This window comes from Pollicipes pollicipes, unplaced genomic scaffold (assembly GCF_011947565.3).
Source record: "Pollicipes pollicipes isolate AB1234 unplaced genomic scaffold, Ppol_2.1 Scaffold_3087;HRSCAF=3621_pilon_pilon_pilon, whole genome shotgun sequence".
Classification (NCBI taxonomy): Eukaryota; Metazoa; Arthropoda; class Thecostraca; order Pollicipedomorpha; family Pollicipedidae; genus Pollicipes; species Pollicipes pollicipes.
In genome coordinates, this window is record NW_023596225.1 from 6935914 (window position 1) to 6950211 (window position 14298).

Genomic DNA, 14298 nt, shown 5'->3' on the forward strand with positions numbered 1-14298 from the left:
GAACACGAGATATGAACGCCTCGACAAATTTGTTCGTCTTGGCCTTGATTACATAGCTTATGGAATGACAGGATTTGAATGACGTTATTATGACGTCATGAACGCCAGAGGGACTGAAATACTCTCCCCGATATGCCTTTCCCCATCCTAGAAGGGTTAAGGCCTCTAGAAAGGCGTGATTGTGAACAGCACCGAAAGGTTTTCAGTATAGCTACTTCAGCTAGAAACTCGATATAAAAGAGGAACACTCCCTTTAATGTTTGATTCGGGCCGATGGGCTACAAGTTACACCATAAAAATTAAGATTCGGCGATAATGAAAACACGTTACGTGCTTGATAAAGGCCGACAGAGTCAAACCCTTGTTCACATTGGTCAAGTTAAGATATGAACGCAGCACGGCTCCGGAAGGTCATATCGGCCGCCGGCAGGTGCTCCCAGGACGAGGCCGCGCGATATCAAAACACCCTAGGCGACATAGCCAGCCGGGTAGCGGGTAGCCCCGAAGCGCCGGTGGCCGCCGACCTCGCGATGCGCTCTCTCACGGCGATCCGAGGGATGAACGACGACCGGACCGCCACCGGGGCACGGCGGCCATTTAAGGCACTGAACACGCCAATGCTGTCGCGGCGCGTGGCAAGATCACTGATGCCACGCCAGTCTAGCGACCTTACGATCGGTGAAATATGATCTCGACCCCGCGCCCCCGAGACGATCCTGGCCGCGAAAAGCATGACTTTTTGCACCCGGCTGAGATAACGGGTGACGACCCCGCCCTAGAATGAGAGGCAGTGCGGGATAAAGGGCAGAACATCGGCCTGGGGGAGGAGTTTGCGGGCTTTGGGTATGGGATTATGAAGAATTTTGCATTGGCAAAACAGGATGGAGTTGTAGTTTTTGACTAGATGGATATGTGTTCCCCCAGGACACGTTACGGTCCATATTCACTCCCAGCATCTTCACGGACAGCGAGGGGGTTAATGTGAAGTTGGAAATGCTAACGTGGAAAGATGCGTTCTTTTTGGACGGCCTGGGGGGTGCCGATTGGAGGAAGGGTGGTTTTGGTGGGGTACTTCAGGGAATGGGCAATGAAATAAGATTAGAGAATAAGGATGGTGTTCTCCTGCCGAGATTTAAGGGGTACAAGTGGTCGGGGTGGGCGGAGTCGAGGAGGTGGGTTTCCTCAGCATAGTAAACCAGACGCCCGTGAGGCAGATAGAATGGAAGGTCGTTCGTGAAGATGCTGGAGAGCATTGGGCCCACCAGGGACCCCTGAGGGACACCGTGGGACAAGGGGAGGGGAAGTGGACCACCAACGGCCGCTTTCCATCAAGGTAACTCGGAAAACATCGTAGACCATTGCCGTGCCACTGCAGCTTGGTCAAGGAGATTGCCGCGGTTAACACTGTCGAAAGCTCTTCTTAGGTCAGTGGAGGTGAAGGCGACAACATATCCAGAGTCGATCCGACGCTTCATCCACTCAACAGCGTCAACCACGGCGCTGTCCATTGAGTGGCACAGCTGGCACGCATATTGTGAAGGGGCTATGAGGCCCTGGGCATCAAGACAGACTGACAACTGCTCATAGAAAACCTTTTCGTATGTTTTCGACAATACAGATAAAACTGGTACAGGCCTAAAACTGCTGGTAGCGTCACGTGCACCGGACTTGTCGAGGGAAATAACTGAAGCAAACTTTCACGAACAGAGAAAAACGCGGGTGTGGCACACAGTTGAGTCCTTCAGCTCTAGATGAAGACAAGTCACTCATAGCCTCCGTAGCCAAGTCACTCATAGCAAGGTCACGGAGTGTAAAACTAACCTGGCTGTGATTATGCGTGGTGGTCTCGGAGGGAGAGGCGGGACGCCATGGCTGCCCGCCGCCAGCTCGGCCGCTATTTTTGAACCAACTCAGGCGAAGCGACGATCAAAAGCGCCGGCCATGGCCGAGGGCATTTCCCCCTCAGCGCCACCAACCCCCAACGAGTCTCAGTCCAAACTCATGGATTCTGAAGTCAAGTCACTCACTCAAGTCCAAACGCCAGAAATTAGCCCGGTCGGATAGCATACCGGCGCTCAGAAAGTCACGCTTGGACTGAGCGCAGCAGCCCTTAACCCGGTTTCCGCGGACGCCGAAATCCAGTGAGGTCGGTCTCCGCACGTGACCTGCGCCCTGACAGGTGAGCGCGGTCGCGCTCACGCGTCAAACACACCAGATCGGGGTCATTCTCAGTCCAGGGACAGCGTGGACGGCGGGGCATCACTGTTTTCAAGGGACAGCGCACATCGATGGCACCTGACCAAACGCATATGAACTGCTCCAGTTTCCCCGCCACACGCACAGCCCGGTACAGCGGGTCCCAGTCTGCTCGCAGCAAACGTGGACTGAGCTCGCCCCAGCAGACTTTGTGCCAGGGGCCAATACGGAGGTGCCCTGCAGCTTCGGCGTGTTGGTAATTACACGTTTCAGGAGAGTCGTGGTCGGCTCAAGATGGGTCAGGACGTAGATAAGCTGCACAAGACTCAGAGCGTTTTAAAATGGACATGTAGCGGTGCACAGTTAGGTTGTCAGGATGCATTAAGCCAATGATAAGCCGCCACGAACAAAACAGGTGAAGCTAACGAGATCTGACTTTATGGTGTTAACACGTTTCGCGAAAAAACTTAGCATGATTTTCAAAAAACGTCTGAGCGTAGCGTCACACTGTCAATCCCCTCCACTTATTGACTTCGGTTAAGCTGCGTCAGCACCCATCCCTCCTCCATGCGCAATTAAATATATGATCAGCTCCAAATGAATCCACCCCTTACGCATGATGAACGAAATTGATCCAAAGACTGGAGCTGATCTCAAAGCTACTGCTATTGGATCCACTTAACCGCACACAGCATGGCCACGGACACACTGACAGTTACTGCGCCCATTGCCGTTTCGACACCACAACACGTTTCACATGACGTCACACGCGCGCATTGGCTGGCGTGATTCAAACTGTCAAAAAACATTATTCGGCAGCTGAGCAGCAGGAAACGTCCCACCGTAGGAAACATCCCACAGGTTTCTTCGCCAAAATATGCGTGATCACGTGATGTCACTAAAATACCCTCATACTGATATGCAATGGTCTTATAAGGTATCCAAGTGGTATTGGTGGTGGCATGGCACCGATATGGGCCCCAGGACGACAGACCCGCAGAGCCCGACGGTGGTGACGTGGCAGCAATATGAGCCCCAGGACGACAGACCCGCAGAGCCCCGACGGTGGTGACGTGGCAGCAATATGAGCCCCAGGACGACAGACCCGCAGAGCCCGACGGTGGTGACGTGGCAGCAACATGAGCCCCAGGACGACAGACCCGCAGAGCCCGACGGTGGTGACGTGGCAGCGATATGAGCCCCAGGACGACAGACCCGCAGAGCCCGACGGTTGGTGACGTGGCAGCGATATGAGCCCCAGGACGACAGACTCGCAGAGCCCGACGGTGGTGACGTGGCAGCAATATGAGCCCCAGGACGACAGACCCGCAGAGCTCGACGGTGGTGACGTGGCAGCAATATGAGCCCCAGGACGACAGACCCGCAGAGCTCGACGGTGGTGACTTGGCAGCGATATGAGCCCCAGGACGACAGACCCGCGGAGCCCGACGGTGGTGACGTGGCAGCGATATGAGCCCCAGGACGACAGACTCGCAGAGCCCGACACCCCAACCACTATGCCAAGACCGCTCCAATGGTTCGTGATTCTTTTTCAAGATTGATTCAACGCAGCGGTTTGTGCTGTGTTTCATTTACCGATAAAGGAGATGACTTTCAAACTGCGGCAAGCAGTGAAGCAGCTGCAGCTTATCAAATTATTTTGATAGCATCACTCATGTCTAAGTGGCTTATGCCCAAACTAGCCCAGCCTCCCTGTTTCACAGTTAGAGGGTAACGACTAAACGAGGCGTGCCTTTTGTCGGATTGTGCCATTCAGATAACCATAGACCCCAGCACGGAGATCGGGGAAGAGAATAAGACCTCCGACTTCCTGGCATTTTACAATTCGTCTGTGAACATTGCATGTAAAAAATGTATGAATAACCTCGCACGTCACCCCGCAAGTTTTCAGCAGTGGATGAGTTACTGCAGATGGCAGCACACACTGCAACAGCCACAGGCAGCACACAACTGCAGCAAAGATGGCAGCACCTGAAGGGTAATTCGGTGAGTTTGCGGACAAAAGTGCGTGTGGAAAAGGTTCGCGTGCCAATTGTGGGTAGGAAAAAAATCGGCACCTTAAGTTCGTCGGGATAAGAAATACGCGGCTCAAATTTCATAACTTCAAAAATCTTCGTATGAAAAGCTAGTAAATGATAAAGATTGCCAGGCAGCATGTTCGTCGAAAAAGTTTTAAAGGAACTGCTTGCGTGCGTAAAAGTGCATGTAAAGAGTTTGCTCGTGGCCGCTCTACGCAAATGCTCGCACGCAGCTGTTTATCGGGGATCAAATTCATATGACAAAAAGACTCCCACAAAAGTTGTAAGAATAGACACCATGCAAGCTTGAATGCAAATCGCCACCAATGGCAACGGGCCTCTAATTTCTCACTGCGGGGCGGCCGCATCCCATCGAGCGCTGGGAGGGAAGGGCTGGAAGATGGCGGCGGACAGTGGCAATGCAAAGGGCAGGTCGATTATAAGACTAGCCTAACTTCATGACGTTAAGACCTATTGGTGTGCAGTAAATGGACCCGGGTTGATGGAAGTAGCGCAAAATGACTGGTGGAAGACCGGAGGGAAAACCTTGAGAAATGTGACCACCGCAGATCAGCCACCATATTCATTGTGTTCCTCCTTTATTTGCCGCCCTGACGGTGCCCCTGTCACGGCACCATCTGACATCTCCTGAGCGCGCCACTGACACAGGGGTTGGCCCGCGGCAGGAGCCAGCTGGGTTTTGTTATACGGTGGGCAGACCCGCGCGAGACGCCCGACATGCGATCACGTGCATAAAGTAAACCGAACTTGAGAACGAAAGATGAATCCGCTACAGCCATTTTGATGCTTTGATCAGGATGTTGTCTGTATTCGTCCAAACATTGCACGAGGCTATCACTGTTAAACTATTGGCCGGGCGCTGCTGCAAAATACAGCCAAATTTCACGTCTTGGATTATCCCGCGTAAACAAAATTTCAGCGAAATATGAGAGATGTCGGAGCATTATTTGATACTTGGCTGGTCGATCTGTCTTGAAACACTCCACAAATGAGCATTATCCATACAGGCTCATTACTACACGATAAACGCTTCTGGTATAATTTTGTCCCACTTTTTACCACTTTTTGCGCCACTTTGTTCACTTTTTGGCGGGCAAGGCCGGCCGCACCGCTCGGGATCCTCCTAGTGGTTTGAACATGACCAAACTTCCCACCTGCCTGGAACGTGGGCTACATGAGACGTGGACGTGGATTATTTATATACGCACGCGGGCTTTATGGATTGATAATCATAACCTGGGCGTCATCTGAAATGCAATGATGTGTTCCTGTAATGCAATGAATATCCAGGCTTTTAATGACACGTCGCTTGTACATATCAGTATCTATTAGCTACACATTGAGACGCTGCAGCTATATTCACTGATTTTACCTTCAAATATCGCGTTTTTGGCCTTCTGACCGGAACGATTTACTCGGAAAGGTGCGTTTTATTAGCCCAGGCTCGAATGGATGGCTGACTTTTGAATGACACCCGCTTTTTATTATTTAATGCGGGCTTGAAGGTGGACCTTAATTCGCACCATTTGGGGACTTCAGGCTGGAACGAATACTTGGTTACTATATGATATCATATTCAAGAACACTAGCCTCATAGAGCGGCAGTACGATGCTGCCTCGTCCTCTGACGTTGAATGCGACTTTAAAGGTCAAGGTTGATTCATGCCCTTTTGGGAGCACACGCTGAATGGACAGTTGACTTCAATACCTAGTAAAGGACATCCTAGTTAAGGGCATCAGGCCCATACAGCGGTAGCGCGGCACTACCCAGCGCTGCAGCCACGCAACTCCACGGTCGCATTACACTCTTGACATGCTTCATATCCCGCGATGTTGTCCCCATGTTCTCCTGCGGCTTCACTTCTGCCCCTTCCTCGGAATGTACCCCGGCGCTCCGCGGCTCCGAGATGGAACTATCATTATTAATCATAGCGATATTATTTAATGTTCTGCATGCATAAGTTTATGCCCATAGCACATGCCAAGCGGAGCTTGTTGCCTATTGATTCCACCACCCAAAGTCAGCACATTCAGTTCATGGGATGATTATTTCCCACTGCCTTCTTATCCCACGGGTTTGCGAGTGAGTTTCGTGCCGTACGGTACTCCGGTGCGGACATGCGATCAGCTTGGCCCGGTTTGGCCAGTTGTCAGCAGATATTTTGTCGTCAGTCTGCCAAAACTTGAACACGACCGTGCGGTCCAGATATGTCACGCTAGGCCAGCTGCCAGCGGACCTCGTTTCGAAAGTCGAACAGAACAATGTAGCCGCGCCAAGGTTCGTGCCCAGCACAACCGTAAAGCGATTCCGGCACTTTTCCACGCCGCCATGGAACCTGCGCACTGTTCATGGGCGTCGTCATTGTATAACAATGATCGAGCTATGCCACTGTTCCTGTTTCCAGATCAATTGCAGCTAAGATTGGCCTAACTAACTGATTAGAATGGCAGCTAAGAAGCAAGTAAGAATCCCATCTGAGCCCACCTTGTCCCCCCCTCTCTACGTCTGTGTGCGTCATTCAGGGGCGCAGCCAGAGCCTTGGTTTAAGAGAAAGGTGTGGGGGGGGGGGGGCGAAGAGGCAGGAGTGACAAACGGCCCCCTGCTGACAAAATTCCCCCCGAAAGATCAAGGTTTATGGCCCGCTTGCTTTCAAGGGTACAACAGTTTCGGCCTCTTATTTCTATTTTTACCTTTTTTAGCTGGAAAATAATCCAGGAGCTAGGGCAACATGCAGTTCCGCCCGTACTTGTAAGTGAAGAAACTAAGGAAGCATCGAATCACGGCTTAAAATCAACCGCTGCCGCTTTTTATTTTACCATGGTCTAGCTGGGCAATCCAAACCACAAAAGCTAAGGGGTTTTAATATACTTTTTAAGAGTCGTACATATGACCATGTATCGAAGTGAAGTCAAACAGTTGCATCAACATAGCCAACTTACGTTTGTCTCGGAATGTTCAACCTTCAGTCAGGGCCGATTAGTGAGAGACGATTACTTAATGCAGTTTTTAGCCTGCGCGCTTGCGATTCTCACGAAGACGCCGACATCCGGGGGTTACTGTCTCCATAGGACAAGCGGCGTCGGTGCTACGGATAACGCTACACGCGGGTCAACGTGCGAACAACATGATGTGGCATGTGGAAAAAGTACCTTTGAGCGGTTTCGGATATCAAATGACATATTAGAGGGTAGTCCGGGTGTGCAATTTGTCCGCGTAATTTTTAGATTGGTAAAAGAAACCGGTGAGCATTTATGGCACTAAGAATCTGCTGGTGGACCTGGAAGAATAAGCGCAGAATCTCTCATTTTCGCGCTGCAGTAGTAACCTATTCAAAGCACTTTTAAATCATAAGGTGTAATATAGCCAAAGTCTAATCTTTGAAGGATACGAATCGACATTAAACGACTTTCGAAGGCGTTATTTCACGCCGGTTTTTCTCGTGCGCCCGGTGCCCGTCGCCTGATGTTACCTGCAGCGCCCAACGCCGTTCCGTTTCACGGCAATTGCAGCCCCGGCCATCACTGCTCTTGCTTCTGAGATTGCTGCAGCGCCCAACGCCGTTCCGTTTCACGGCAACTGCAGCCCCGGCCATCACTGCTCTTGCTCCTGAGAGTGCGAGCACGGAGGCTCAAAACATAGTTGCGCAAGTTGTTTCACTACACGACTCTGAAAATGGGGAATGCCCTCACACAAAGATAGGCCGGTCTTTGCATTTTCAACCTCATTTCGGTGTTTTCTATTTCTTATTGTTCTTGAGCGAAGGGCCCCGTCGGTAGAAAACTGGGAGGCACGTTATCTTTCCCGGTCAAGGGCCCGAGGGCCGTTTCGCCACAGCGCTGGGTATACCTACCGGCTGCCATTTTGGCGGCAGGAGGTGTGGTCCCCTGGTGATGACCAGCTGCTTAGAGGGATGTGTCATACATTGCTTCCTTCCCTGACTCGGAAGACCTCTGACCCGGCAGTTAGTACCGGATCGACGCACAAGCCCTCAGTGACGCAACAAGGTGCCTTGTCGCCGCAGGGGGTCCAATAATTAACAAAGCCCCTGACTGAAATGGGATGGAGACCCCCTTCGTTGCCGGGGGCCCTGATTGACAATTAACCCCTCCGTCGTCTTATTTTGGATCCTCATCCAAGTTCTCACATCCCATTTTATTGGCAGCGGGCCCCGACCAATACAAGAGGTCCTCTGACATTGGGGCCCCGTTTTCGTCCCTGTTCAGCACGACTTGGGACCCTCGCCGACATAGAACTTCCTGTTAGGCACTTTGGGAACCTGACCAACACAGGGATCTCTGACTGACGTAGTCCCCGCCCAATGTAAATCATAGGTCCCGGCCTTCTCTTTGCTAGGGAAATGGTCCCCAAGGCTCGGAAGGACACGAAGCCGATTGTTCGCTGTTGGTGACCTCAGGCCCATGTAGAGTTCTGTATTATCCCAGGAGCCCCTTATCGGCGCAAGAGGCTCCTTACTAACATTTGAAGTCTCAGCCCTGTGGGCGGGGGTCCTTAGTGTAACCTACAGCCAGCTCTTCTGGGCCTTCAGCCTTCAAATCGGGCCCTTGATCTTCGGTCGCGAGGGCCCTTCAGCCCACTCTTCTGACCCCCTCGGACTCCTCGAACACGGCCCTTAGCGACTCGGGGACACTTGCCGACACAGGACCACTGTTAAGCACTGAGAGCCCTCGACCGCCATGGATCCTTTCGTCGCTTCAGGGACCTGAACCGATGCGAATCGCTAGCCCCGGCCTTGGTCCTGCGTGAGAAATGGGCCCCAGGGCGCCGCCCGTCACGGAGCCAACTGCTCGGTGCTGGTGGTTGTTCGGGTTGGTACTGAATCCCGAACCAAGTCGGGAAAGGTCGCAGATCCCCACACACATGTGGCTCGGAAAGGACTATTCCAGGTAGTCATGGCGACCGGTCAAAACAAACACGAACGCCAAACTCGGTGTAACTACCGCCTTCTGTTGACGGCAGTAGCCCACAACTCTCACAGTGGTTCCTGGCTGACACAGAGGCCCAGATTGTCACCAGGGTAGTTGTTTGTTTTTTTAGTCGGGGCTTCCACTATCACAGATCTTTGTCAACTCTGTGCCCCCTTTTGCAAGGCCCGATAACAAGTGAGCTATATACGGCGTTTCTGGGGAGGGGGAGGGGGTATCGGGAGGGCTTTTGTCAGCCTTGTGCTCCGCTTGGCGATGCTCCGACTACGCCCCTACCAACATTCAAAAGCAGACCAAGTCGGCTACGCTGAGCGAGGAGCAAATGAATGCCCGGTGGACCAATTCATGCACAAGATAGGCAGCTTCCCAATACCTTACATTTGCTGTGGTGTGGCGTATTAGAAGATAATTCGGAATACATATTGTAGCAGGAGCGCGGCCAGAGTCTTGGCAAGAGGGGCACAGGGTTTGAAAAGGGCCCCTGATAGTAAAAGGGCCTCCAAAAATGGCTGGATATGACCCATATGTTATTGAGAACATGGTTTTATTAGACATCATATATGCATATATATATACATGTATATATGACATATTGTTACCTTTTATAGCTGGAATGCTGCCCAGACGGTGCTGCGAGATCAGGTTTGCCTGAGCTTATAGTAGATAAACTGACAAAATGACGCTTCAGATGACTGCATGAAATAAGCCACCGGCGCTCTTCATTTTACCATTGTTCAGTGGACTTTTTGGATCTGATAGAACTCAGAAACTTTGTTTGAATTTATATCTGTTTTGTAAAGAAATAGCAAGGATTACGCGAATCTAGACTGCATATCGAAATGACTTAAGTTTTTCATTGCATTCGCGAGGAATTGTCTTTATATTCAATTATTATTAGTAACAATTAATTATTAGATTCGATCATTAAATTAGATAAGGTAGTAGTAATGCCCTTATTCCTCGGAGGAAAACCAGGTGAGTGGAGATATAGATAGGTTGATATTTCGGGCACATGTCTTTTTCGAAAACTCTCAATACTTCTGCTTTTGTTTCGGTAAAGGCATGTTGCCGAAACATCAATATATCTATATCTCTATTCTCCTGGTTTTTCTCCAAGGAATAAGGCCATTGCTGCTGTCTTATCTATATGAACATCAAAATGGATCAGCAATTTGCATTAAGATGGCCAGGCCATGTTTGACTGGATATGTTCAACATTCAGCCAAAATTGATTAGTGGTACAAAATGTGTAACGCCGTTTTGAGCAGTTAACGCAGTTAAACGCACTCGCATATCCTAGCAACAAATACTCGACGCCAGGCGTTGCAGTCTCCTCAGGCCGCACATCGTTGGCCCGTCGCTTACATAAGACCGTGGCTAAGAAGTGGACGAAAATAGTGACGTCTCTGAAAAAAGTACTCCTGATCCCTTTTGAACACCAAATTGTACATTTAGAGCTGTTCGGGGCGTATATTTCACTTGTGCGAGCTTTAGATTGATGATAATAACGTATTGGTCTTTACAGCACAGCGAAGTGGTCCTGGAATCTGGTTGTGGAACTGGAAGAGTAAAGGTAAACTTGTTATTTGTCGTGTTGCTGTAGCTGTCAATTTGTCGAAAGGACATTGTCAAAGATGTAAGAAAACATTCGCCTGGTGTAAAACATTTGGGTGGCATTTGTTTCACAAATCGATTCTGCAAAATACCGAACCTTCTCAGGGAAACATGGGATGGCCTCGTGTGTTTTGAACTCATTTAAACCTACCTCGTTTAGCACTAATGAGACCCTTAGTTCTTTCCGATAAAGGAGCCCCCTTGAGAAGAACACTAGGGGGCACATTGCTGTTCCCGGTCAAGGGCTGAAGGCCGATTCAGTTCTCCGAGGTGCGCTTTCCGGCCGTCATTGTGGCGATACGGGGTGGCATTCTCTGGCCGACCCGGAGGCCCCTAGAGGCGTACAACATATCACATCTCCGCTCCCTGACGCGGGAGGCCTCTGGCCCGCGCAGTTGACCCCAGATCGACGCATGGACCGTCATTAGCGCAACAACACCCCCGTTCACCGCAGGTGATAAATTGCTTGGCACATAGAGTCCCGTTGGGCTTAACGGGCCCATGCCGGAAAAGGGTGGAAGGGCCCACCATTCGGTACTAGAGGCCCTGAGTGGCACGGGACTCTTCTGTTCCCTCAATATGAGCGCTCACCATAAGTTCTTGCTTCCTTCAGTTGTCAGATGGCCCTGACTAAAGCAAGAGACCCGCTGCCATTCGGGCTCCCGTCCCCGTCCCTGATGAAAAATATTCCCCTTGTTGACACAGAATGCCCTGTTAGGCACTGTGAGCCCCTAAACGATACAGGAGCCCGAATTAGGTAAATCACGGGCCCGGCCTTGCCCCTGCTTCGGAAATGGCCCCGCAGAGCTCAGACGAACACAGAGCTGACTGTTCGTTGTTCGTGGTCGCTGGCCGAAACAGAGGAACGCTCTATCTCAGAGGTCCCTATCGGTGCAAGAGATCATCTTACTGACATTTGAGATCACGACCCCATGAGCGGGGTCCTTAATGTGACCTACAGCCAGCCCCTCGGACCCTTCAGCCATCCCATCTGGCCCTTGATCTTTGGTCTCGGGAGAACCTTTCGGCCCCTGTTTGGGCCCCCTCAAACACCGCTTCGACCCGGGGGCACTTGCCACCACAGGACACCTGTTCGGCACTGTAGCCTCTAACCGACACAGGAACCCCCCATTGCGTCAGAGACTCCAAACATTACAAATCGCTGATCCGGACCACGTTTTTGCTTGAGAAATGGGCCTCAAGGGCTCAGACGGACATGGAGACGACTGTTCGGTGCTTGTGATCTCTGACCGACTAAGACACCCGCATTGTCTCAGGGGTTCTTTGAACGGTGCAAGAGGACTGCTAGCTAATCTCAGGTCACCACCCTACGGACCGCGATTTGCCATGCGGCTTACAGTCAGTCACTCGGGCCTTAAACCCTCCAACCGGGCCTTTGATAGTCGGTTCTGGTGGGCCGCCCGTGGCCCTCTTCAGGCCTCATCAAACTCTTCCGTAGGTCGGCTCGGAGCCCTTCCGAGCACAGGGCCTTCTGTTAGGCGCTCTGGCCCCTGACAAATGCGCGGTCCCCGACCACTGTAAATCACTGGCCCCGTCTTTATAGCTGATTGGGAAGTAGGTCCTCAGGCCCACACCGACACGGCGACGACTATGTGGTACGGTGGTACCCGACCGACATATAGGCCTATATCGACTCTGGGGGTCCCCGATCGGCGCAAAGGGCCCTCTGTCCGTCATTTGGGGGACCATCTTCGCAGGTCTGGGCCCATGAATAAGACTCCGAACAGCCCTTTATGCCCTCAGACCCTCCAACCGGGCCCTTGATCGTCGGATCCGTTGGGCCCTCTAAGCTCTTCGGGCCTCCCCGAACACTGTCTTTGGCCGAATTGAGGCCTTTGACAACACACGGCTTCTGTTGGGCGCTGTGGGGAACACACGGCTTCTGTTGGGCGCCGAGCAATGCAAATCGATGGACCTGGCTTTGCCCCTCTTTGGAAAATGGCCCTTAGGTCCATGCCCCCGGGGATCCGGCTGTGTGTTACTGGTGGTGGGTGAGCGCAATACAGGCCCTCGTCGACTCCGTGGGTCTTTGAGCAGCGCGCAGAGGCCTCTGGCTGGCATTTGAGTACCCGGCCCAGCGGGCTAAGGCCCCCGAATGAGACCTCTGGCTGCCATTTCGGGCCGTTTGGGCCCTGAAATCGGGCCCTAAAATCGTAAGTTCCGAGGGGCCCCGGGCCCCTCGACCCTACTGTACTGTGCTAGTGTCCAATGTATACTTTACGCATCAATAAGTGGCGATGTTGACTCATAAACATGCAGCGGAGGGGTCAAATGATCAGTTCGCAGCCAGTAACGCGAGGGACCGTTGGGCCAGGTTTTTTTGCAGGAGAAACTTCGGTCTGATGGTTTTCGTCATATTGTCTTCAACAGCTCGTATTCGAAGCTTCCGAATTCGACGACCAACCGCAAGTCTTGAAAAGCAGCCGGCGGATTCTACGTGTGAAAACTCGCACGCTCTATTGGCCGTCGATTTGCATTCAAAATTCTGATCAGCCTGCGTCTACGTCGTGTTCTGGTATCTACTCCCAGGAGGCAGATCCTCAATGGCCCCAAATGCCTACCCACTCCCGTAATTTCGCCTCCCCACGAAAAACAACGTCGAAGTGAACGAATCATCTTAGAAAGCTGCATAGTCTTATTTGCCGAATGACAGATGATCCGAATAGACAAAATTGTGCACCAGTGGGAAACAGCTGTAGATGTATTTATGGCGTAGCAACCATAACATCCAATCGACTCCAAAATGTGTTGTGAATTAAGAGCGGACATTGTCCTCCATCTCATCCCTCACCGGTCACCACGCCCGCTTCTCAGAAAAGGTATGCCCTGAGTCTAGCCCCAGTTTTTAAAACGGTCCTACGCCTATCCCTTTATCAGAAGTTTAAGCACCTATCCCGAAGCCATTTTCCGCGCCGCCAGTGTTGATAAAGGTCTCCTCAAGGAAGAGTGGTTCGTACGTGCAAGTGCCAGCTGGTGATGACGTCAGTGCCGAGTGAACAGTGCTTTGTTATCCCTCATTGCGCGATGTTGGTGTCGTCACTGGGACACCAAACAAACAAAAGTTAGTCGTAAATGTACCATACTTTCTCAGTCGCTGGTTTTCAAAAGTGGTAGACTGTTTATGGAGACTGAGATTCACGGAGCCATACCAGCGAATGATTAATTCACGGGCGGCACAACCTGTGCATGCATAATATCCGTCACAAAGTTTAGTTGACGTCAGAGATATGCGAAACACACGCAAGGTGCTGAAGGGACTTTAGAGGGTGCGACACGCTCACATGAATATGTTTCCACGCTGAAGGAAAGGTCGGAATCGGACCGAGCCGAAATAGAACGTCAGGGGCTAAATAACATCAGAATGAATCAAACTACGGTAAGAAAGGACGGGTGAGGCTGGTGCAGGAGCCGGTGCTACAAAGCCACTGTCATCACACAGCCGGCATCTGAGTGTCCGGACTGT